We start from the raw sequence: 25,934 nt of genomic DNA on the forward strand, positions 1-25,934 counted from the left end.
AAATTTGTTGAGCAGGACTTGCTTTCAAAAATAATGTTGACTCGGTTTATGTCCAGCTTTCCAATATGACTAGTTGTTTCCTCCTTGATTATTGCTTCTAGCACGTTGCCAACATTGGATGTTAAATGGCTTATCATTTCCTGCCTTCTGTCTTCTTTCCCTTTGAGCAAGGAAGTGACATTGGCTGATTTCCCAATCATCTGGTACCCGGCCAGAATCTAACAAGTTTTTTAAAAAAAAATCTTCAACCAATTGATGTGATATCTCTGCAGCCACTTCCTTTTGGGAAAAAAACCTTGGGTGCGGGCCATTGGGTCCAGCGATTTGTCCAGTGTTGAAACGCTCTTGCCCCTGAGAGTCTTTCTAATACTTTGTCCCTCGTGTTTGGAATTTCTACAATTTCCTCCCTGTTATTTGAAATTAGCCCGTCTGTTATTCCAGCGTTGTTTTGTTTTCTTTTATTAACCCACTGGTTTCAGAGGTCCAACACTTAACTCCTTTCTACACCTACCAGTTTGGTTCGACAATCAATATGCTTTTCAGATTAAAGACTCCTGAGACAATTTCAATTCCCTTGAAACACACCTTAGATATTACCCCTTTCAAGGTCACATTTTGGGGGCATATACTCTAACCCATGTCATCTCTCCCCAGTCGTGTGTGGTGTCAACCTAGACTGATTCTGCGTTCCTATCCACTGCCCCTGTAATCAGCACTCAACGTTTTTATAATAGCTTCCTTGACTAATATAAGGTTACCGCTCACTCATCCCATTCCCGACCTCTCTATTGGCATGTTCTCGGAATATCAAGAAACCTAGAAGACTAAGCATCCAATCCTTGTCACTCTGCAACCATATTGGTATAATTATTATTAGATCACCCTCAACAATTTGCATCTATGCTGACAGCACGTCACAGTATTGCAAGTATTATGAACATTCAAATAAAGACTATCAAAGCTTAGATTTTTTTAACAACTTTTAGTAACTTTGATTTTCTCCATAGTTTTGTTTATATTTTCTGTTAAGCAATCTTTTCATTTTTTTATCACACACTTACAATGTTATTCCCTGCTCTTTTGACTTGCACACACAATTTTCCATTGAATCTTCAACTTGCTTCCAGGTATTTATGCTCAATGATTGCTTGAATAGGCCAACTCCTATTTTGCCTGCTCAAGCCCCAGACTGTCTAAAAGATTAAATGGATATCTAATTACCAAAGGCATGAAAAGCATTGTTCCTTTCCTGCTGACTGCAAAGTCTGGGTCAATACTTTGAAACACCAGCTGGCTGTCCCAAAAGACATTAAAAATTCTATGTCAATACTGTACAGGTCTGAGGATTCCCATTTCAAAGTTCAAAGTAAATTTATTATCAAAGTACCATGCACTACCTTGAGATTCATTTTCTTAACAGGCACTCACAGTTGAAGGAGAAGTACAATAGAATCGACAAAACACTACACACAAAGACTTACAAACAACCGATGTGCAAAAGAAGACAAAACAGTGCAAACAAAAATAAATAAATAATGCAGAGAAAACAAGCTGTAGAATCCTTGAAAGTGACCCCATCGCTTGTGGAATCAGTTGAGTGTTGTGGTGAGTGAAGTTATCCACGCTGGTTCAGGAGCCGGAAGGTTGGAGGGTATAACTGTTCCTGTATCTCCTTCCCAATGGCAGCAGCGAGAAGAGAGCATGGCCTGGATGATGGATGCTGTTTTCTTGTGGTAATGTTCTTTGTAGATGTGCTCAGTGATGGGAAGAGCTTTTCCTGTCACAAACAAGAGGAAATCTGCAGAGGCTGGAAACCTGTGATGGACTGGGCTGTGTCCACTACATTTGATAGGCTTTCCTATTCACGGGCATTGGTGCCTCCATACTAACTCTAGTCAAGTTTATTGTCATGTAACTATATACACTACATGTATACCACCAAAAGTGTTTCTCCTGACCAGGGTGCAAAGCACAGTAGTGCACATAACGCACATTGACTTAGGAATGCAAGAATTAAGTCTGGTGGTGGCATCCGTTATGTCTCGCGAGACCATAGATCTGCGCCTGGAAGGTCTTGCTTCAGTCTGTGTTAGAGCAGCGGCTGTTGTGGCTGTAGAGTCCCACACGGGAGTGACAGTCTCGCTGCAGCAACTGCACCTGAAGGCGCTGTCCTCCAGTGTTGTCTTGGTGCCGTTTTTCCGATGACTGCGCTTTTCTTCAGCAGCAAGCCTCAGCTTCTCTTCTCCTCTTTTCAGACCTCTGCGTAGTTCCAGTCTCCAAATCTACAAATGAATTATACATAAAGTGGATAAATTAAATATTGTAGGGTACAGTACAATATTGAAGGGTTGTACAGGCACCTGCATACAATGCTCCCTCAGCTGATATAGAAACATAGAAACATAGAAAATAGGTGCAGGAGTAGGCCATTCGGCCCTTCGAGCCTGCACTGCCATTCAGTATGATCATGGCTGATCATCCAACTCAGAACCCTGTACCAGCCTCCCCCCATACCCCCTGATCCCTTTAGCCACAAGGGCCATATCTAACTCACTCTTCCAATCTTCCAAAACTGACTATTTCATTTCTTTTACGTCTGTTTGTCATCTTAAATGTGTTTCTGGAACTGTTAGAGCCCACGACTTACAGTTTGGAGAACTCGCCTCCGACCGGATTCTAGACAGCGAGGGCGAGCTCGAGCTCGTTCCCTTGAGGAATCGAGGTGGAGAAACTTCGAGACGGGGCGTGAACTGCTTCGACTCCATTTCACCGATAAAAGGGTGGGGGAACATTGAAGCGAGCAAGGGCTCAGCACCAACTGCATGCTTTCTGATCGCTGATGGGATCCCTCTGCTGTCGAAGAAGGAGCCTGTGTGGCCAATCGCCGTGCCCGGAGGGTCCGCCTCTGTTTTCCAGCGGTGTCTCTCTCTTCCTTTGATGAAGTCGGAGGATGTTACTGAAGTTCCGCACTTACTAATTTGGAATATGGACTACTTCAAGCTTATGGTTTTCACACTCAGTGTTTTTGTCTGTTCCTTCTCGTTTTTTTTACTTATGGGGTGGAGGTTTTGTGGGCAATGTTCTTGTTGCATTTTGTGTGGGAGGAGGGAGGTTTGGGGGTTGACATACTTTTTTTTAAAAACATCTCTTTTATTGGCAGATTACTGGCACCTTCTTTGGCAATGGAATGATGGTTGACACCTCGAAAACCAAGGGGACAATGGACTGTCCCAGAGAGATGTTGAATATATCCATCAGCAGCTCCATTAGCTGGGCAGCGTAGTCTTTCAGAAGTATATGATTGGGTCCCACAGCTTTGCATGGGTTGTCTCTGGCCAGGGTCTTCCCCACCTCAGCATCAGCCAGATGGAGTGTCTGCTCCCCTGGGGTGGGGGGTATACCTTCTTTGCCAGCACTTTGTTCTGCACATCAAACTGGAGTAAAAGACACTCAGCCTGTTGGGGAGTGAAGCGTCCTGATCGCTGATGTGCAGGACAGACTTGTAGTCTGTAGGCCGTGATGCAACTGGTCAGGATACCCTCCACCATGCATCTACAGATGCATATCAAACTTTTAAACAAAATTGCCAAATTATTTGGGTTTTAAGCAATATTTTCCCCTCACTCAATTCCACCAAAAACATTTGCATTTAGGTTGCACGTTATAAGGAAGGATTGAATAGGTTAGGTCTTTATTCCTTGCAACACAGAAGATCGTTAGGAGATTTTATAGAGCTATACAAAACTATGAGGCGTATAGATGGGAAAATGCAAACCGGCTTTTTCCACTGAGGTTGAGCAGGACTATAAAGTAGAGGTCATAGGTTAGGGGTAAATGGTAAAAATTTACGGAGAACATGAGGGGAATCTTCTTCACTCAGAGGGTCATGAGAGTATGGAACGAGCGGCCAGCACAAGCTCGATTTCAATGTTTAAGAGAAGTTTGGATAGGTACATGGATGATCGGGGTATGGAGGACTATGGTCCTGGTGTAGATTGATGGAAGGAGGCAGTTTAAATGGTTTGGCACAGGTTAGATGGACTGAAGGGCCTTTTTCTGATCTGTGCTTTGCTATGAGTCTATGACCCTATTCCCCTTCTGAAAAAGTAATTCACTGGTTGTCCAGTGCATCCAAAAGGCACCCCACGCACGTTTGGGCAGATCGGCGTAGCCCTCTCAACCCCGACAATAGCTTGCTAAATCTGTTCTGAGCGGACTTCGTTCCACCCACGTTCCTTGAACTTGAGGCTTGGAGGCAACAGCGGTCCCTGTAGTGATGAACAGAAGGGGAGGGCACGTAGGTTGTTCCAGGAACCAGGACTTTAACTGTGGAATGGCTCTGTCAATCAATAGCAGAATGTGTATTGCAGTGAATGGAGGCCCAAAAGTTTGTCATATTGAAAAGCCATCTGTAAATGATTTGAGGGGGAAGTGTTCTTATTTCTCCCCGAGGAAAACTACACAACATAAATTATATTTATACATTCCATGGAGGTAGCATTATTAATATGGAGACAGTTGAAGCATTACTGAGCACTTAGCACACACTGATTACAAATAACTTTATCATGATAAAGGATTTTTCATTTCAGAAAATGAATTATTAAATACTCCTCTGCTCAACAAAGTAGATTAATATATCTTATGAACTATGAACAGTTTAAGAAAGAGCATGCAACACCTACTCAGAGCTGCTTCTTTCAATAGAATGCATCATTATTTTCCCCGAGTTATTTCCAGTCCGTCACATACACACCGTGGCCACTTTATTAGGTACACCTTCGCACCAGCTTGGCAATGCAAATACCTAATCTGCCAGTCATGTGGCAGCCATTCAATTCATGAAAACGTGCAGGAATTGTCAAGGGGTTCAGTTACCGTTCAGACCAAACATCAGAATGGGGAAGAAATGTGATCTAAGTGACTTTGACTTTAGAATGGTTATTGGTGCCAGACAGGGTGGTTTGAGTATCTCAGAAACTGCCGATCCCCTTAGATTTTCACACACAACAGTCTCTAGAGCTTACAGAGAATGGTACAAAACAACATCAAGTTCTGTGGGCAAAAACACCTTATTAATGAGAGATGTCGGAGGAGAATAGCCAGACTAGTTCAAGCTGACAGGAATTGGAACAGTAACTCAAATAACCACGTTTTACAACAGTGGTGTGCAGAAGAGCATTTCTGAATACACAACACGTCAAACCTCGAAGTAAATGAGCTACAGCAGAAGAAGACCATGAACGTACACCTAGTGGCCACCATATTAGATACAGGAGGACCCTAATAAAAAGGCCAGTGAGTGTTCAATTGACCTGTTAAGTACAATCATTCCAGTTGAATCAAATATGATAGGCAATTGGCATCAGCAACAGTGGGTGTCTCTGGATGGAACACTCAGAATTTTATTATTTCAAAGCAGAGCATAATGTGCATGTCAAAGCAGCAGAATTAAGCCATTTGGCCCATCGAGTCTGTTCAAGTCATCACCTTAACCAATCGATGCCACCTCCAATATGCTGGAATTTCTCATGATATCCTACTGGCCTCCCAGCCTAGTTTATGCATTTAAGTTTAATTAAAGCTGGCATATCCCAAAGGGCCGCTGGAATAAGATATGGAAAGTCATGGTCCAAAGGTATTCAAATGTCGAACAAAATAAACCAACAGACAGAGAAAAAATTTATAGAAGGCAGATTATGAAAAGAAACTTGAAACCACTGGGTGGCACAGAAGCATAGTGGTTAGCACAACGGTGCCAGCAATCACCAATCACCTTTTTCAATTCCTATCGCTGTCCATAAGGAGTTTGTATGTTTGCACTGTGACCATGTGGGTTTCCTCTGGGTGATCCAGTTTCCTCCCACATTTCAAAGACCTACAAGTTTGGGTGACTAAGTTGTGAGGATGCTATGTGACGTGGTGATATCTGCCTCCAGCACGAACTGCATTGGGAATTAACACAAATGACCCATTTCTCTGAGATGTTTCAATGTATGTGTGACAAGTAAAGCTCACCTATAATCTATGAGTTAATTTAGAATTGTTCAGAAATAATACTTGACTTTAATATGACCCGTGAAGAAAGCTACGGTTACTACAGTGCTATGTAAAAGTCTTACGCACAGATATATAGCTAGGGTGCTTAAGACTTTTGCACAGTAGTGTACTTATCAATATGGAGTGGAGAGTGAATTTATAAATCTGGTGGGAATAAAAGATGTTGGGAATGCCATGGGAGGGATGTGGAGAGGGTGGCAGAGGAGGAGTTTTAGGGTCAGGGAGACTCACCCAGACCTGAGACTCCAGACAAGGTCACTTGATTCCAAACAATTGGTTTATTGATCATTACAGAATGTCTCTCTGGTGCTTCCCACTCCCTCCCACTTTTTACAAACATGATTCCCCTTTCCCTGCCCCCTTCCCACTCTCAGTCCACAACAGAGACCCATATCAGAATAAGTCATGAAATTGTTATTTTTTATGGTAGGAGTATAGAGCAATACATAAAATTACTACAGTACTGAGCAAAAATCTAGATACCCGAGCTAAATATAGTGCCTATAAAAAGTATTCACCCCCTTGGAAGCTTTCATGTTTTATTGTTTTACAACATTGAATCACAGTGAATTTAATTTGGCTGTTTAGACACTGATCAACAAAAAAAAGACTATTTTGTCTCAAAGTGAAAACAGATCTCTACAAAGTGAACTAAATTTATTACAAATATAAAACAAAAAATAATTGATTGCATAAATATTCACCTCCTTTAATATGACACATCAAATTATGACTGGTGCAGCCAATAGGTTTTAGAAGTCACATAATTAGTTAAATAGAGATCTGTTTTTGGAGACCTGTGTGCAGTCAAGGTGTTTCAATTGATTGTAGTGAAAATACACCGGTATCTGGAAGGTCCAACTGCTGGTGAGTCAGTATTCTGGCAAAAACCACACCATGCAGACAAAAGAACACTCCAAGCAACTCTGCGAAAAGATTATTGAAAGGCCTGAGTCAGGAGATGGATACAAGAAAATTTCCAAGTCACTGAATATCCCTTGGAGTACAGTTAAATCAGTCATCAAGAAATGGAAAGAATATGCTACTACTACTACTAAGTCGACTCAGGCCTAGGGGCAAGGAAAGAATACAACACAGCTGTAAATCTGCCTAGAGCAGGCCGTCCTCAAAAACTGAGTGACCGTGCAAGAAGGGGACTAGTGAGAGTGGCCAGCAAGAAACCTATGACAACTCTGGAGGAGTTACGCGCTTCAGTGGCTGAGATGGCAGAGACAGTGCGTACAACAACTTTGCCAGGGTGCTTCACCAGTCACAGCTTTATGGGAGAGTGGCAAAGAGAAAGCCACTGTTGAAAATAAACTCACATGAAATCTCAGCTAGAGTTTGTCAGAAAGTGTGTGGGAGAATCTGAAGTCAGATGAAAGAAGGTTCTATGGTTTGATGAACACAAAATTGAGGTCTTAGGCTATGTTTGGTATAAGCCGAATACCGCACATCATCAAAAACATACTATCCTTAACATGAAACATGGTGGTGGCTGCATCGAGCTGTGGGGATTCACTGCAGCAGGCCCTGGAAGGTGTGTGAAGGAAGAGGGTAAAATAAACGCAGCAAAATACAGGGAAATGCTGGAGGAATATCTGATGCAGTCTGCAAGAGAACTGTGACAATGAAGTTGATGTCCTGGAGTGGCCAAGTCAGAGTCCAGACCTCAAATCCATTGAGAATTTGTGGTTGGACTTGAAAAGAACTGTTCACTCACGATCCCCAAGCAATTTGGCAGAGCTTGAGCAGTTTTGTAAAGAAGAATGGGGAAAAAGTTGCAGCATCCAGGTGTGCAAAGCTGAGAGAGATATATCCACACAGACTCACACTGCCAAAGGTGCATCCACTAAATACTGACGAATGGGGGGGGGGGAATGCTTAGGCAATGAATTATTTTGTGTTTTATATTTGTAATTAATCTAGGTCACTTTGTAGAGATCTGTTTTCACTTTGACACAAAGAAATCTTTTTCCATTGATCAGCATCAAAAAATCTAAATTAAATCCACTGTTATTCAATGTTGTAAAACAATAGAACATAAAAACTTCCAAGGGGGGGTGAATACTTTTTATAGGCACTGTAGACGTGCCTAAGATTTTTGCACAGTACCGTACAAGACTTATTGGAGACATTGATACTTTTTTATGTAAATCTGTCAACCCATTGCTGCGACAGAATATCCAATTCCAAGTAAATTGGAAGTGATCCTGATCGAAGAGTAGAGATAAAGTTAGCTAGTCATCCCATACACGCTGACCATCTTGTGACCCATGTTAGAAGTCACTTTGTATGACACTTTGTATACCCCTCAACAATGGTGTGGAAAGGTGAAACATCAGAGTGCCACGTGGGTGGCTAAAAGTGTGGAAATGTAAAGACCGTAATGGAAACATCTGTAAAGGATTGACAGACATTGAATGGTTTATGGTACGTAATTTTATTTTTGAATAAAGTATATTTTGGTTTTTAAAAAAAACTTGGTATGACACTATTCCTGTGAGTTGAATTTATATTTGTAGTGCTCAATTAACATTAGCAGGCAATTAAGCCAGACATGTGAGAATTTCAGCCACATTATTTCATCTTGTTTCTACCTGATATTAACCCCTCCAACATGATACACTTGATAGATAAAAGAACTAACCAAAGAATGAAAACAAAATCAAAAGATAGCCAGTGGGTCAGGCACCTTCCTCCTTCCTTTCTAATCCTGAAGAAGAGTCTCGGCCCGAAATGTTGACTGTTTGTTCATTTCCATAGATGCTGCCTGACCTGCTGAGTTCCTCCAGCATTTTGTGTGTGTTCCTTTGAATTTCCAGCATCTGCAGACTTCCTCATGTTTGTTGAAAGATATAGAATTTAATTTTCTGCACAGTTTTCTTATTTCCCAATAGATTAATTTCTAAACAGAAAACTCATAAAACTCCCTCTTTAAAAGTAAGTTAATTAATGGGGCAAAGATATTTAACCTGTATGTCGACCCATCCAATTACCCAAGAGGAAATAATATGCGTAGGCCCGTAAATCAATGAGATTATAATGCCAGTCACATCTGAAAAGGGTTGTCTAAACAGGAAAGCCCGTACACGAGCCCAATGACTCTAATGTCCCACATCAATTCAGGAAGCATGGCTCAAAGGTCCAATTTGCTCACCATTCTGAGATGGATAAGCTGATTAGCAGCAGTACCCCAGGGTTAAGAAAACTTGGCCATTACCACAGGGTTAAGAAAACTTGGCCATTACCCTAGGGTTAAGAAATCCTGGCCATTACCCCAGGGTTAAGAAAACCTGGGCATTCTGCATTATTTTCCATGCTTCTGATTAAGTGTGCATGCACAAACATCAGGTTCATTACCGACCAGTTTTTAAAGCTCCCCTCACATTTTCTCCTTGTTCAGTTCTGATGCACGTTTGGTCAGGGCCAGTCATCTGAGGAAGCAAAAGCAACTGATGTGCAAGGAGTCAAAGACCAGGATGAGACAGGCAAGATAAAGCAGATGCTCAGAATCTTGGAATGACAAGCACAAAATGCTGGAGGAGCTGCAAAAGTCATGCTCCGTTGACGGAGGGGAATAAACAGCTGGCATTGCGGGCTGAGACCCTTCATCAAGAGTGGTAAGGAGCGGGGTAGAAGGTGGGGGGAGGGGAAGGAGTATAAACTGGCAGGTGATTGGTGAAACCACGTGAAGGGGAAGGTGGGTAGAGAGGAGAGGTAGTGGTCATGAGGTAGATAGAAGAGGAAACAATTAAGGTCACCATTGACTTTCTTTATTGCTTGAACAATGGAATACATATCTATCAATATGTCCAATTTTAGCTTTACATAATGAGCACCACATTTCTGACTTTCTGCTGCAGGTCTACACTGAAAATATTGGGAATGAACATCCCACACCCAGCCAACAACAGAAACATATTGAACACTTGTCAATAAGGGTGCCGCAGTAACCTGGCGGTTAGCACGATGCTATTACAGCTCAAGGTGTCGGAGTTCAGGGTTCAAACCAGCGCCATCTGTAAGGTGCCTCTGTACGTCCTCCCTGTAGAATGCGTGGCCTTTCACTAGGTGGTCCGGTTTCCCTCACTGTCCAAAGGCATGCCAGGTAGGTTGTAAATGATAGGTTAGCGTTAAATGAGGTTGACAGAGTCTGCTGGGACTGTACACGCTCTTTCGCTAAATCAGTACATGCATGCGTACACGGCCATTTTTAATCTCCAGACTGCAATGTTCGAGGGTCATCATAGAGAGACAGGCTCAGCCAGATCCATCATGAGTGCAACACTTTCCACCACTGAGGGAGTCTTCAACGGGCATTACCTCACGAAGGTGGCATCCTTCATTAAGGACCCTCACCATCCAGGACATCCCCTGTTCTCATTGCTACCACCAGCAATGCAACCTGGATTCAATCTGTAGATCAACTAACCTGTGAGCTCAAAGCCCTGGCTTTGTTGGCCTTTGTTGTGTTTGTTTGTTCATGGACTCTATTGTTTCTTTGTTTTGTGGGTGTCTGCAAGAAGATTAGTCTCAAAGTTGTATATAGTACTTTGATAATAAATTTGAACATTGAACTTTGAACTCCATACTCAATGCTTTAAAAACAGCTTTTTCTCCTCCACCATCAGATTTCTGGATGATCCTTGAACACTTTTATACCTTTATACTTCATTGTCGCCAAACAATTGATACTAGAACGTACAATCATTACAGCGATATTTGATTCTGTGCTTCCCACTCCCTGGATTACAAATCGATAGTAAATATTAAAAATTCAAATTATAATTCATAAATAGAAAATATAAAAATGGAAAGTAAGGTAGTGCAAAAAAACCGAGAGGCAGGTCCAGATATTTGGAGGGTACAGCCCAGATCCAGGTCAGGATCCGTTCAGTAGTCTTATCACAGTTGGAAAGAAGCTGTTCCCAAATCTGGCTGTACGAGTCTTCAAGCTCCTGAGCCTTCTCCCAGAGGGAAGAGGGGACAAAAAATGTGTTGGCTGAGTGGGTCATGTCCTTGATTATCCTGGCAGCACTGCAGTGACAGCGTGCAGTGTAAAGTGAGTCCAAGGACGGAAGATTGGTTTGTGTGATGTGCTGCGCCGTGTTCACAATCTTCTGCAACTTCTTCCAGTCTTGGACAGGACAACTTCCATACCAGGTTGTGATGCACCCTAGAAGAATGCTTTCTACGGTGCACTAACTTGTTATTATCCTTTTACACTATTTTTGTTGTAACTTATATTTTTTTATGTCTTACACTGCACAGCTGTCAAAAAAGAACAATATCATGACATATGCCGGTGATAATAAAGCTGATTCTGATAATCCATCCAACATCACCTCATGAATACAATGGGTTCTGGTTAATTGGGACACGTCAGGACCAGTACATTTTGGCTCAATTAAGCAGCTGCCCCAATTAGCCAGTTTTGTGGAAACAGTTAAAAAATGACGATTGAGTGAAAAATTAGAACACACTCAATACTACTACAGTGCTATAAAACTGTACATTCATTCCGAACAGTTATCAATGGAGGAATAATGCCACTCATATTCCTTTGATTGACTGTAAATGAACAAAATTAGCACAGACACCTAGTGCAGATAACGGACTGCCTTCATGCAATGCTATTGATGATTGTATCTTCTAAAACTTTGTTTTCATTGTAACATTCAAGATGATTGTCGATACCTTCAAATTCTTCGTAGTGCCTAACTTGCTGAAATAATGAAATTGTTTCATTTTCACTTCTGGCCATTTGAGGCGCCTCCGAGCCTGAATGCTTGTAAATGCTGTGAGAAAAAATGTTCTGAGTTGTCTTACTGTTTATTTCTCGCCAATTATCAGCGACAAAAATTGCTGATTTCTTTAACGATACATCTCGAAATATATCCTTCCAGCCCTTTGGGCCATACTGCCCCAACAACCCCACAACCTCGAATAACCCGAACCTAATGACGGGACAATTTAAAATGGCTGACCTACCCAGTGCGTATTTGGACTGTGGGAGGAAACCTGGACACCTGGGGAAAAACCACACATTCCACGGGGAGGACATACAGAGAGTCCTTACAGAATAGTGCCGGAAATGAACTCTGAACTCCAGAACTCCCCAAGCTGTAACAGTGTCGCACTAACCACTACGCCACCATGGGATTTTTGATCACTAGCACTGATGGTATTTAAAAACTGCTCACTGTAAGCACAATGGTGGCTAACGGCCGCACAAGTACACAACTACCGCTAGGTGGGAACTGTTCAACAATAGTCTCCTATCCCAATTGAGCGACATAGTCCCAAACAAAATGAAAGGGTCTCGGCCTGAAACGTCGACTGCGCCTCTTCCTATAGATGCTGCTTGGCCTGCTGCGTTCACCAGCAACTTTGATGTATGTTGCTTGAAAATAAGGAATCCTGGCTATTTTCTTGATTAGTTTTTGTTCTCAAAGAGTTGTCCCAAATAAGTGGCTGCTCCGATTAACCAGTGGCCCAATTAACCAGAATCTGCTGTATTAGATTAGATTAGATTAGATTCAACTTTATTGTCATTGTGCCGAGTACAGATACAAAGCCAATGAAATGCAGTTAGCATCTGACCAGAAATGCAAAGATAGATAGATAGATAGAAAGACATAATTTATTGATCCCAAGGGAAATTGGGTTTCGTTACATTTGCACCAACCAAGAATAGAGTATGAATATAGCAATATAAAACCATAAATAATTAAATAATAACATGTAAATTACGTGTATTCCTACCTTCTTGCCTGAGCTTATGCAGATCACAATCCCAGCAACGTAGACCATTCCTGGCACAGTTCTGTAAGAAAAAAAATCCTTCTCGCGGGTACAAGAGAGATTGAACAAGGCAAAGCAACATACAACTTTAGAGAAAGCCCTGACAATTATGATAATTCTCCTGCACTCCACCTACGACGGGGGAATCAACAATAGCTGACAATCCTACACACCAGCACGCCTTTGGGTTGTGGAAGGAAACTCGTGTCAAAGGGAGAACTTGCAAACTCCACATAGACATCAACAGAAGTCAGCGCTGAACCTAGATCGCTGGAGCGGTGAGAAAGCAACTGTCATTGTTCTACCTTTGCAATAGCTATCTATTCACTATCACCATAGACAAAGATGGATTAGAGGAGATACAATAGTGGAACAGAAGAGGGTTCTGCTAATAGCTGTTATAAGACTTATACACACAATGTGCTGGAGGAGCTCAGCAGGTCAGGCTGTACCTGTGGAGGGGAATAAACAGTCAACATTTCAAACCAAGACCATTCATCAGCCCTGGCCTGCTATGCTCCTCCAGCACGTTGTGTGTACTGCTCTAGATTTCCAGCATCCGCAGCACTTCTTGTGTGTATGTCATAAGACTATGCCTTTCCAATGGAACATTGCAAGCATTGTTGTCCTAAAGTATTACAAATTCCACTTTGTGTTCTCTTCTTCTTTCCTCTCTCTGAATGTTCTTGTTTTCTGATGGAACTGTGAAAGATACACTCAGTGGCCATTTTATAAAGTACAGAAGTTACCTAATAAAGTGGCCCGAGTGTATTTCTGTATGTTTGCGGTCTTCCACTGATGTAGGTCGTCCACTACAAGGTCTGACATGTTATGTGTTCAGAGATACTTTTGTGCACACCACTTTGTAATGTGTAATTATTTGAATTTCTGTCACCTCCCTGGCCATTCTCCTCTGACCTCTCTCTCATTAACAAGGCATTTTCACCCACAGAACAGCACTCACTGGATTTTTCTTTTTTGTTTTTCACACCATTCTCTATAAACTCTGGAGACTGTTGTGCATGAAAACTCCAGGAGATCAGCAGTTTCTGAGATACTCAAACCACCCCATCTGGCACCAACAATCATTCCACAGTCAAAGTCACTTAGGTCACATTCCTTCCCCATTCTGATGTTTGGTCTGAACAACAACTGAACCCCTTGACCATGTCTGTATACGTTTATGCGTTGAATTGCTGCCACGTGATTGGCTGATTGGATATTTTCATTATCAAGCAGGTGTACAGGTATACCTAATAAAGCGGCCACTGAGCATATTTATCTATCCCAACAATAATTTTTAATTATTCATAGAGGTATAGTTCTGCTTATGTACAATGTTCCCAATATCTGGTACCAAAGATAAAACACTTTAACATGTAAAATGGTTATTCCAGCTGAACCAGATTTTTAACAACCTTATGGACATAAAGTGAATTTGTACTGATAAAGACCAATTCCAAGCACAGGGGTCAATTATACAGAAGACAACACGTGTTCCCTAAAAAGTGAAGTCACTCCAACAAATTGCATAGAAAGTCCTTAAACAATGCACTGAAATGCAAAAGCAAAATAACTATTCGGAAATCATGACATCATATTCACTGATTTTTTTTCTAACACTTATAACCGAATCTAATTTAAAATGATGACATTATGCAGTTTCTGATATTTAGCCACCAAGGACAAATACGTTTTAAACAGAAGGCTGATGTGTTCTAGCTTTGTACTGAAATTTACTCCACCACTCTTCTTGGCATGTAGAATGGTAACTGACAAACTTTTTCCGTGAAGCAATGACATGACACACAGCTCCCAGATGTAAACACTCACACAACATGAGAAGGTAAAATGGAGAATCAAGAGAGACTGCAGATGCTGGAAATCTGGAGCAACTCACACACACACACACACACACACACACACACACACACACACACGCACGCACACAACACTGGAAGAACTACTCAGCAGGTCAAGCAACATCTATGAAACAAAAAAAAACGAACAATCACGATGAAGGGTCTTGGCTGAAACGTCAGCTGTAAGCTTCCCTCCAAAATCGCTGCCTGACCTGCAATGTTCACAAAGTGTCTTGCATGCATTGATGACAAGACAAAATACTTAATGAAGGAAAAGAGCAAATAATGATAGAATCATACCCAGTTCAACCTAATACAGTCTCAGTGGCACTTTCCCGTCCATAGAAGAATGGCTGTGAAGATCCTGGTGCACTTTACACCGCACGCTGTCAGGGCAGTGCTGCCAGGATAATCAAGGACACGACCCACCCAGCCAACACATTTTTCATCCCTCTTCCCTCCGGAAGAAAGTTCAGGAGTGTGAAGACTCGTACGGCCAGATTTGGGAACAGCTTCTTTCCAACTGTGATAAGACTGCTGAACGGATCCTGACCCGGATCTGGGCTGTACCCTCCAAATATCCGGACCTGCCTCTTGGTTTTTTTGCGCTACCTTACTTTCCATTTTTCTATTTTCTATTTATGATTTATAATTTAAAATTTTAATATTTACTAATTTTAACTATTTTTAATATTTAATATTTGTAATCCAGGGAGTATGAAGCGCAGAATCAAATATCGCTGTGATGATTGTACGTTCTAGTACCAAATGTTTGGCGACAATAAAGTATAAAGTATAATTAACAATTTTATATTTAACCAAGGTATAAATTCCACAGATGTCTAAAAATCTACAGGTATTATTTAATATCTTCAGTGTCTCAGCACCCTGTGTCCTTTGGAATGAATCATTTTAACAAATCAATCCTCTGATGAAGAAATTTCTCCTCATTCGATTCAAATTCTCACCTTTTTCCTGTGATAATTGTTACTGAGTATATTTAAAGCAGAGGATGACAGCCTCGGAATAGAAGGACGTTTCTTTAGAACAGAGATGAGGAAGGTGTTGAGTCTATGGAATTCACTGCCACAGACGACTGTAGAGGCCAAGTCATTGGGTGTATTTAAATCAGAGGTTGATAGTTTCTATATTATTAAGGACATCATAGGTTATGAGGAGAAGGCAGGAGAATGGGGTTGAATGGGAAAATAAACCAGCCATGATAGAATGACGGAGTAGACATGATAGGACAAATGACCTAATTCTGTTCCTAAGTCTTATGGTGACCCTCAGTTATGAATGCTTCACTAGCACAAAAACCTTCAGCACCTTCCTTAACAAGCCAAAAAAACAGAACGCGCCATTAGCTAATTCAAGTTAGCGCATCCCGTTGCTGAAATACCGTGTCCCTACATGTACAATTCAGACCAGGCACGTTAGGTTGATGCCTGGGAGAAGGGGTTGAGTTAGTCATAGTCATACTTTATTAATCCTGGGGGAAATTGGTTAACGAAGAATAGTTGATCTTGTTGGGTCTACAATCATTGGAGCTCAGAAGAATGAGATCCATTCTTAGCACGGAACAAAAGGTTGAGGGGAATTGAGGAGTTGGATGTTGAGAGAGTCTCAATGGAACTGAGAGGGCTGGAATTTAGACTCAAGGAGTACTGTTTCAAAATAAGTGACTTAAGATAGAAGACAGGAGAATGTTTCCACCCTCTCAAAATCTGGTGAATATTTGAAGTTCTGTCCCCCCCCCCACCTCCTCCCACCGAGGAGTTGTGGATGTTGAGTCGCTGAAAATACTGAGATTTGAGACAGATGGGTTTTGGATTGTAGGAGGTTCAAAGCTTCTGGGGATCGGGTAGAAGAATGGAAATGAGGCCCAGAACAGACCAGCCATGATCCCATTGCATGGCAGAGCAGACCTGGGGGAAACACATGGCCTACTCTTGTTCCTGTTTCTTAAGATCAATGTGAATCTACAGCTTCCAAAAATAGAAGACAACTGAACGACCAGATGATAGAGTAAAAGACTGGCTGCATCAGAATTTTCCAGGTGCAAACAGAACCTTCAAAAAAGTGTCACGTATTTCATCCTGAAGCCAGATTCTTACAAGTAAATCACTAACTGACTGGAGAAATTCGGAACACCTTTTATTTAATATAATCACACAAAGCTTTAAATTCAATGGGTTAGCAACTGAGCATTGAAAAACCACTCAGACTCCAGACTATCAACGGGTATCATAAGCTACCTTATATAGTGAAAATAAATACAAAATACTACAAACGAGAGTCGTCACCATCATGACTTGGGCGACCGTGGTCTTTCCATGACCATGACTGTTCTTGCCAAATTTTTCTACAGAGATGGCTTGCCACTGCCCTCTCCTGGACAGTGTCTTTACAAGATGGGTGACTGCAGCCATTATCTCTTCGGAGATTGTCTGCCTGGTGTCAGTGGTCGCATAAACAGGACCTGTGATATGCACCAGCTGCCCATACGACCGTCCACCACCTGCTCCCATGGCTTCACATGACCCTGATTTGGGGGTGGGTGGTGCTAAGCAGGTGCTTCACCTTGCCCCAGGATGACCCGCAGGCTAGTAGAGCAAAAGAGCACCTTACACCTCCTTTAGTAGAGATGTATCTCCATCTCACCTACCAAAGGCAAGAGTAGTGACACAAAATAATACAATACAACCCAGGTCCAAACTAAATACATTTACTGATAAGATATGCAACATTCTTTCCTCTGGTTTCCTCCCGCATTCCAAAGTCGCATGGTTAGGATGAGTGAGTTGTGGGCATGCTCTGCTGCCCCTGGAAACTAAGCGACTCTTGCGGGCTGCCCAGTACAACATTCCCTCCGCTTTGTTTTGACACAAAAACGACACATTTTGCTGCATGCTTCAAAGTACAAGTGACAAATATAGGTGGCGCTCACGAGCACCGCGACCAAGGACGACATCCTCCGGACGGTTCATGAAATACTTCCTTGAATCTTTGACAAATAAAGCTAATCTTTATCTTTTGCAGCCAGCTTATGTCACCATATTGGGTCTAACAGTTGAACTATAAAATGCTGAAGCACAGTGGTTGCAGCCAAGAATTCTAAAATATTTGCAGCAAATCGATTCTGCATTCATCGCTACTTTGAACTGACTCTATGATCTAAAGACTCAATTTCAAGGACTTTTTACAACTCACGTTCTCAGTATTATTTTTATCTGCACATTTTTTTCTTCTTTTGCACGTTAGTGTTTGTCAGTCTTTGTCCAGAGTTTTTCATAAAATTCTTTTATATTTCTATTTTCCTGTAAATGCCTGCAAGATAATCAAATCTCAAGGTAGTATATGGTCACATATATGTGCTTTAATAATAAATTTACTTTGAACATTTAAACTGACACAAAGTCGATCTGTATCTAGTATTTCAGAATAACTCAGCAATTTTACATACACACTGGGGTATTAAATGCTGAAGTTTCAATCGAGTGTAGTTGTGAACCACCAACATGTTTGCTACTGTGATGCAAGTGGCAGTAAGTGGGATGTGGATATCATGGCACACTCTGAGGATTCGACATGAGAGAAGACAGAGGAATAAAAGCCTCTTTAGTTCTGGATAGCATCCACATACAGTACTGTGAAAAGCCTCGGGCACATATATATAGCCGGGGTGCCTAATGCGTTTGCACAGTACTGTATTCATCAATGTGGAGTGGAGAACGAGTTTGTAAATCTGGCGGGAGCAAAGGTTGTTGGGAATGCGAGGGTGGAGTGCCACAGTAGGGTTGTGAGGCAGCTGGCACAGAAGGAGAGCCAGGGCGGGGTGTGGGGGGGGGGTTGCAGATGCACCCAGTCCTGAGACACCAGGCAAGGTCACGTGACTCCAGACAATTGGTTTATTGATCATTACAGAATGCCTCTCTGATGCTTCTCGCTCCCTCATCTCTTCCTTCTCCTTTCCCCAACTGTGATTCCCTCTCCCTGCCCCCTTCCCACTCTCAGTCCACAACAGAGACCCACATCAGAATCAGGTTTATCATCACTCACATATGTCAAACTTATTTTAATTTTGCAGCAGCAGTACAGTGCAATATATAAAGTTACTACAGCATTGTGCAAATGTCTTAGGCACCATATATATATAAAACTTTTGCACAGTACTGCAATGTATTCACAGTATTTGTGTTTGTTTATTAAGATACTGTAAGGAGTGAGCCTTCTGGCCCTTCGAGTTGCGCTGCCACCAATCCCCCGATTTATTCCTAGCCTAATCTCAGGACAATTTACAATGACCAATTAACCTGCCAACCAGTACGTCTTTGAACCGTGGGAGGAAACCAGAGCACCTGGAGGAAACCCACGTGGTCACGGAGAGAACGTACAAACTCCTTACAGAAAGTGGCGGGAATTGAACCCGGGTCGCTTGTACCATGAAGCATTGTGCTAACCACTACGCTACCGTGCCACCTGATCAGATGTGCCAGTAGAAAACTATAAAACAGTGGCAGCGAAGCAATTTGGGTAACGCTATTACAGCGCTCGCTGTGAGATCGGGATTCAGTTCCCACCGCTGTCTGTACGGGGTTTGCTCCCCACGGCCCTGTGGGTTTCCTCCAAGTGCTCCAGTTTCCTTCGGCAGTCCGAAGACGTATGGTTAGGGTTAGTGAGTTGTGGGCATACTACAGCAACACTTGCAGGCTGCACCCGGCAAAATCCTCACTGATTTGACGCAAATGGCATGTTTCACTCTTCATGTCATAGTATGCGTGACAAATATAACTAATCTTTATCTTTTATCTTGGTCAGGAGCCCCGAATTAGGCAAACATGAGAAAATCTGCCGATGCTGGAAATCCAAAGCAACACGTTCAAGTTCTCCTTAACTTCTGCCGTGTCCAATGGGATCCCACTGCCAAGCACATCTTTCCCTCTCCCCCACTTTCTGCAGGGATCGTTCCCTATGTGGCTCTCTTGTCCACCTGTCCCTCGCCACTGATCTCCCCCCGGCACTCATCCTTGCCAGCCTGCTCCCACACCTTCTCCCTCACTACCATTAAGGTCCCCAAACAATCCTTCCACGTGAGGCAACACTTCACCTGAGAGTCCGTTGGGGGTCATCTGTTGTATCCGGTGCTCTTGGGGCGGCTTGGGATGAGACCCGACATAGATTGGGAGACCCTGTCGCCAAGCAACTTCGTTCCATCCACCTCAAAAAGTGGGATCTCCCAGTGGCCAGCCATTTCAATTCTACTTCCCATTCCCATTTCAATATGTCAGCCCATGGCCTCTCCTACTGTCACGATGAGGCCACACTCAGGTTGGAGGAGCAACAACTTATATTCCGTCTGGGTAGCCTCCAAACTGATGGCATGAACATCAATATCTCGAACTTCCTGTAATGGCTACCCGCCCCCCTTCACCATTGTCCATTCCTGTTTCCCTCCCTCACCATATCTCCTTACCTGCCCATCACCTCCTTCTGGTGCTCCCCACCCCCATCCCTTTCTTCCATGATCTTCCACGGAATGACAGCAGAATTTGCTGATGACACTAAACTGAGTGGAAAAGCAAATTGTACAGAGGAGGTGGAGAGTCTGCAGAGGGAAATAGATAGGTTAAATAATTGGGCCAAGGCCTGGCAGATGGAATACAATATTGGTAAATGCAAGATCGTCCACCTTGGAAGGAATAATAGAAGAGTAGATTATTATTTAAATGGTGAAAGATTGCTGCATACTGTTGTTCAGAGGGACTTGGGAGTGCCTGTGCATGAATCGCAAAAAGTTGGCTTGCAGGTACAGCAGGTTATTAAGAAAACAAATGGAATGTTGGCCTTCATTGCTAGAGGGATTGAATTCAAGAGCAGGGAGGTCATGCTGCAACTATACAGGGTACTGGTGAGGCTGCTCCTGGAGTACTGTGAGCAGTTCTGGTCTCCATACTTAAGGAAAGATATACTGGCTTTGGAGGCAAAGCAGAGGAGGTTCACCAGGTTGATTCCAGAGATGAAGGGGTTAACCTATGAGGAGAAATTGAGTTGCCTGGGACTATACTGTCTGGAATTCAGAAGAATGAGAGGGGATCTTATAGAAACACACAAAATTTTGAAGGGGATAGATAAGATTGAAATAGGAAAGTTGTTTCCATTGGTAGGTGAGATTAGAACTAGGGGACATTGCCTCAAGGTTCGGGGGGAAAAATTAGGACAGAGATGAGGAGAAACTGTTTTTCCCAGAGAGTGGTGAATCTGTGGAATTCTCTGCCCAGGGAAGCAGTTGAGGCTTCTTCACTAAGTATATTTAAGATACTGTTAGATAGATTTTTACATTGTAGGGGAATTAAGGGTTATGGGGAAAAGGCAGGTAGATGGAGCCGAGTTTACGGAGAAATCAGCCATGATCTTATTGAATGGCAGGGCAGGCTGGATGGGCCGGATGGCCGACTCCTGCTCCTATTTCTTATGTTCTTATGTTCTTATCAGACTCCCCTTCTCCAGCCCTTTATCTCTTTTACCAGTGAATTTCCCAGCTCTTTGCTTCACGCCCCTCCCCCTCTCTCACCTAAAACCTGCCACCTTGTAGTTCTTCCTCCCCTCCCCCACCTTCTTAGTCTGACTTCTCCCTTTTCCTTCCAGTCCTGATGAAGGGACTCGGCCCGAAACGTCAACTGTTTATTCATTTCCATAGGTGCTGCCTGGCCTGCTGAGTTCTTCCAGCATTTAGTATGTGTTGCTCCAAATTAGGCAAGATTGATAAGCACGTCTCACTCAATTTCATCTCCCTCTTTTCATAAAAAACCAAGGTTATTTGGCCCATTGAATCTGTGCCAGATCTCAAAGCAATCCCAGCAGTCCCATTCCCCATTTATTTCCTGGTCATCTCCAGCCGAGTTTATTCTATCTAATTGCACGTCTTGCATATGTGGGCACAAATCAAAATGCCCAGAGGCCTGTATGGCCTCAGAGAGAAGGTACAACCCCCCACATGGAGAGTAGTGAATGTCTAATTAAAATTCAGGCCTTTGGAGACATGAAACGATTACTGCACCACCATGTTGCAAAAGTAAGAGCAAAAGCTGCAAAAATGCTGAAATTCTGTGTAAAGGTTGCAACTGGTAGGGCAGCAATAACATCTCATAAGATACTGGTGGAACTCAACAGGTCAGGCAGCATCTTGGGAGAGAAATGTTTTGGGTCATCTAGAGTACTGTATAAAACCTGGGCATATATAAAAAATCCTGTAAAGTGAAGATGCTTTCAAAAATACTGAAATGAAAAGTTTCTAAATATCAAAAAAAAACAAAGAGCAATAAACAGTAAAAAACTAAATAAAAATTTGTATGACCACCCTTTGCCTTTAAATCTGTATCAATTCTCCTCGGTACACTGTTGTTCAGTTTTATAAGAAAGTCAGCTGATAGCTTGTTCCAAGCATTTTGGGGAACTTGCCACCGTTTTTCTGCAGACTTTGTCTGTTTCACTTGCTTCTGTCTTTCTAAGTAATCCCAGACAGCCTTAATGACGGTGAGATCTGTGGAGGCCAAACAATCTGAAACCATGTAAAACATCTAACGTGCCTGAAACTTTGGCACAGTACTGCAGATCAATTGTCCAGATGAAGGGTTTTGACTCAAAATGTTGACTGTCCATTTGCCTGCTGGCTTTCCCTGACATCTTGTGTGTTGCTCCAGATTCCAGAGGGATCATGTGATCCCTCAAAAACAGAAGAGATTCGGAAGAAGCTGAAAATCTGGAGAAACACACAGAAAATGCTGTCTGACCTGCTGAGTTCCTCAGGCGCCTATGGACAGGGATAAAGAGTTGACATTTTGGACCAAAATCTGCAGTCTCCTGTGTCAGCAATAGCATTCCAGATCTTTTACTTCTTCACTAGAACTCCAGATAACTGAACACCGGAAAAATAAGAATTGTCCAGGAGGTGTATGACATCTTGCCCAACCTGCATAGCTGGAGGAAGGTTGACGCCCCTGACTGTCTGTTGAGTTCCAGGAGAGGAACCTTGGAGTACATCCTGAACTGCTGCCCGAAAGTACTTGGGGAGAGACGATACCAGTGGAGACATGAACAGAGGGATTCTGGCACCCGCTCACAACTGGCAGATCAGGACTGAACCTGGAGAAGCAACTGAAGTTCTCACAGCACATCGAGAAGACCACCTCAAGAACAGACATCCTCCTGGTCTCAGAGGCAGCAAAATACATCATCCTGCTGGAGCTGACAGTGCCGTGGGAGGAGTGTCTGGAGGAGGCCCATGAGAGGAGACTTGACAGATACAAGGAACTGGTCTGTGACTGTCGGACGCAGGGATGGAAGGCAAAGTACATGCCCGCTGAAGTGGGCTGCCAGGGACTTGTTGAACAATCTCCTCACGGAGCCCTCAGTGCATTGGTTACCGCTGGTACAAGGAGGGAGAGCGCCATTGGTAGCCTCGCCGAGGCAGCAGAGAAAGCCAAAAGGTGGCCCTAGACGACGAGAGTAAGTTCAAGCACATGCTACCAGAACACAGGTCATAGCTTGATCAACCACGGCCTGAGTGAGGGTGTCTGATGTTGAAAGACCTGAAACACCCGATGACCCCAGGTTACGTCACTGATGGTGTGTTCAGAGAATTCTGAGATGTCTTCTTCAAAAAAAGCCTTTGCAAAGACGTTAGCATTGAACCTGCCAAGAAATGACTAAACTTAACATATAAATGGGAACAAAAAAAACCTACATTTGAAAGCTTATGGGAGAGGAAAACAAATACTACAAAAGACACACTTTACAAAGCCATTAACTTTTCCATTTAACTCTGACGAGGAATGGAAGTAGCAATTATTCAAATCATAGCTCACAGCCACAACAAACCTCACTGGTTGGCTTCTAATTTACAAAAAGAAAACAATACTGAATCACTTCAGCTATTTTTATAAGCAACGGTACAAGCAATAACCCATGAGAAGAAGTTCTATTGCTGTTCCGGAAAGAAATGATTACTCATCCAACTCAGCAAACTTGAGTCGGTGCATTCAACAATGGATGGCCTTTCAGTAAGGTAGCAACCAAGTGACTGATTACAAATCATTAGTTCATTCAGAGATTGCACCTCTATAAATTAAATGACCCAGTTACATCATTGCAAATTCTGTATAACTGTACAGGGCTTTTTCCCCTAACGCACACGAGCTGGTCGAAAGGAGAAGGAAGTACAAGTGTTGACTGAAAACTCTTGCCCTACGTACTAAAGATGTGCTGTAGGCACGTAAAAGAAGTATCTGACTAGTGCTCCCGCTGGACACCTCATGATTAATTAGATCATCCACACAGATGCAGAGGGCAAGCTGTAGGAACGAGGGTGGTTCTTGTCAGGGACACGACTATGATGCATAATGACAGCTGTCATTCACAGATCATCAGGACAAATATAAAATTAGATCATGGTTGGTCATCACATGCCAATATTTATCCCTCAAGGCCCACATCCTTTGAAAATGCATGCTGAGCACCGATATTTAATTCTGCAAAGGCACTCTAGATAAATCAGTCGCTAACAAGTTCAAAAGCTTTTCTTCAAGCGTGACAGTCAAAGAGGCTGACTACATTCACTGCCCCAGAGCTGGCGAACTACATTTGGCACCCAAGCAATGGTAGTTGATTTAAAATCCAGTCCATGTTATTAGAATCTCAGAAAATCACAACTCTGTGGTTAATAGCGAACTGCATAAAATTACTGCTCCAACGTTCCCTGTTGAGTTGCACAATAAACGTGAACTCACCTTTTCAGGATCCACTTTCAATTTTCTGCAGAGTCCCAGCCCGACCGTCAACGGCGATGTCCTGAACATTAAATAGAAATTATTTTTTTAAGTGTTAAAAGAACCAAGAGGTAAACCATGGAAAATCTGCAGATGCTTGAAACCCAAAGCAACATGCACCAAATGCTGGAGGAACTCAGCAGGTCAGGCAGTATCTATGGAGAAGAGTAAACAGTCAACATTTCAGTGCTGATGAAGAGTCCCGGCTCGAAACGTCGACTGTTTTGTCTTCTCCATAGATGCTGCCTGGCCTGACCATTTTTCTCCTGCTTTTTGTGCGTGTTGCAAGAGGTAAACCCTTTAAATATTGGTCAATATAGTAGAAGAACTACCCTGCACATTTTCAGAGATCATCAGGAGATCACTTACATTTCATTTCAGTATCTCATCTAAAAATCAGCATGATCTGCAGAAGAATACTCCTCAATGCTACATGGATGTTTTAACCATGGCTATGTCCTCATACTCTGGAGATGGGCTCAAATCCCATAAACATTAGACTTAGAGACAGTTTTCTCTACCGCTGTTACCGCTGCCAGCACTTTTCCTAATGTACATCATGATGCACTCTTAATCTAATTAATTGCAGGAGTATTTCCATTAATTATGATTCGACCGGGTAAACAAATTACAGAGAATATGATTTCAAACATTATTCGAGCATAGTGGATTAGCTGCTGTCTCAAGGTTCACTAATCAATGAGGCAGCCATTTCAGCACACCCTTATCCATACCATTAAATCTTTTAACCATCAATGAGGGCTGAACCTCGAGTGAGAAATGCAAGTCAGATGTTTTCTGGATTTCATCCAAGACCCTGTCCCAGTGTTAACAGCTTAAACCTTTCACTGCAGGCAGAGTAATATGTGTATGTTTTAATGGACTCTTTCGTCTAGCTAATTTGTCTTTCTGCATGATAACACTGTTATAAACCAAACCATCAAATGATCCAAAGTACATTTATTATCAAATTACATATGCAGTGTACAACCTGAGACTTGTCTTCCCCACAGACAGCCACAAAACCAAGAAAACTATGGAATGCACTCACAAAAAAAAATCGATCCTCGCCACACAAGAAAAACAAAACACGCACATGGCAACGAGAAAGAATGAGCAAAAGCACAAAGTCTAAACAGTCCATGTTCTGTTCAGCTCACCATTTGTTTTCTGCAGGCCGCCCCGATCCAAAGTTGCCCAAAACAATAAACTATCAACAGAAAAAGGAGCGAACAGGAACTACAGTCCAATCCACAAACTGCAGACTCAGATTTCTGGTACCATCCCCTGACAGCATCGAGGGAGAGGGGGAGAGACCATTTGAATGCCGGGACCTTCCCTCGGGGGCAGCGAGCGAGAGGGAGAGAGAGCCCATCAC

General features: G+C 42.6%; 1 long non-coding RNA gene across 1 annotated transcript; it reads right to left on the reverse strand.

The window, feature by feature from the left end:
* Positions 1 to 220: 220 nt before the first annotated feature.
* Positions 221 to 25,934, reverse strand: LOC134355981 (uncharacterized). Its single transcript, XR_010020245.1, has 3 exons — positions 25,717 to 25,934; positions 24,518 to 24,578; positions 221 to 2,282 (listed from the first exon to the last, which is right to left on the reverse strand). It is a non-coding gene; the product is annotated as an uncharacterized LOC134355981 (long non-coding RNA).

This window comes from Mobula hypostoma, chromosome 13 (assembly GCF_963921235.1).
Source record: "Mobula hypostoma chromosome 13, sMobHyp1.1, whole genome shotgun sequence".
Lineage (NCBI taxonomy): Eukaryota > Metazoa > Chordata > Chondrichthyes > Myliobatiformes > Myliobatidae > Mobula > Mobula hypostoma.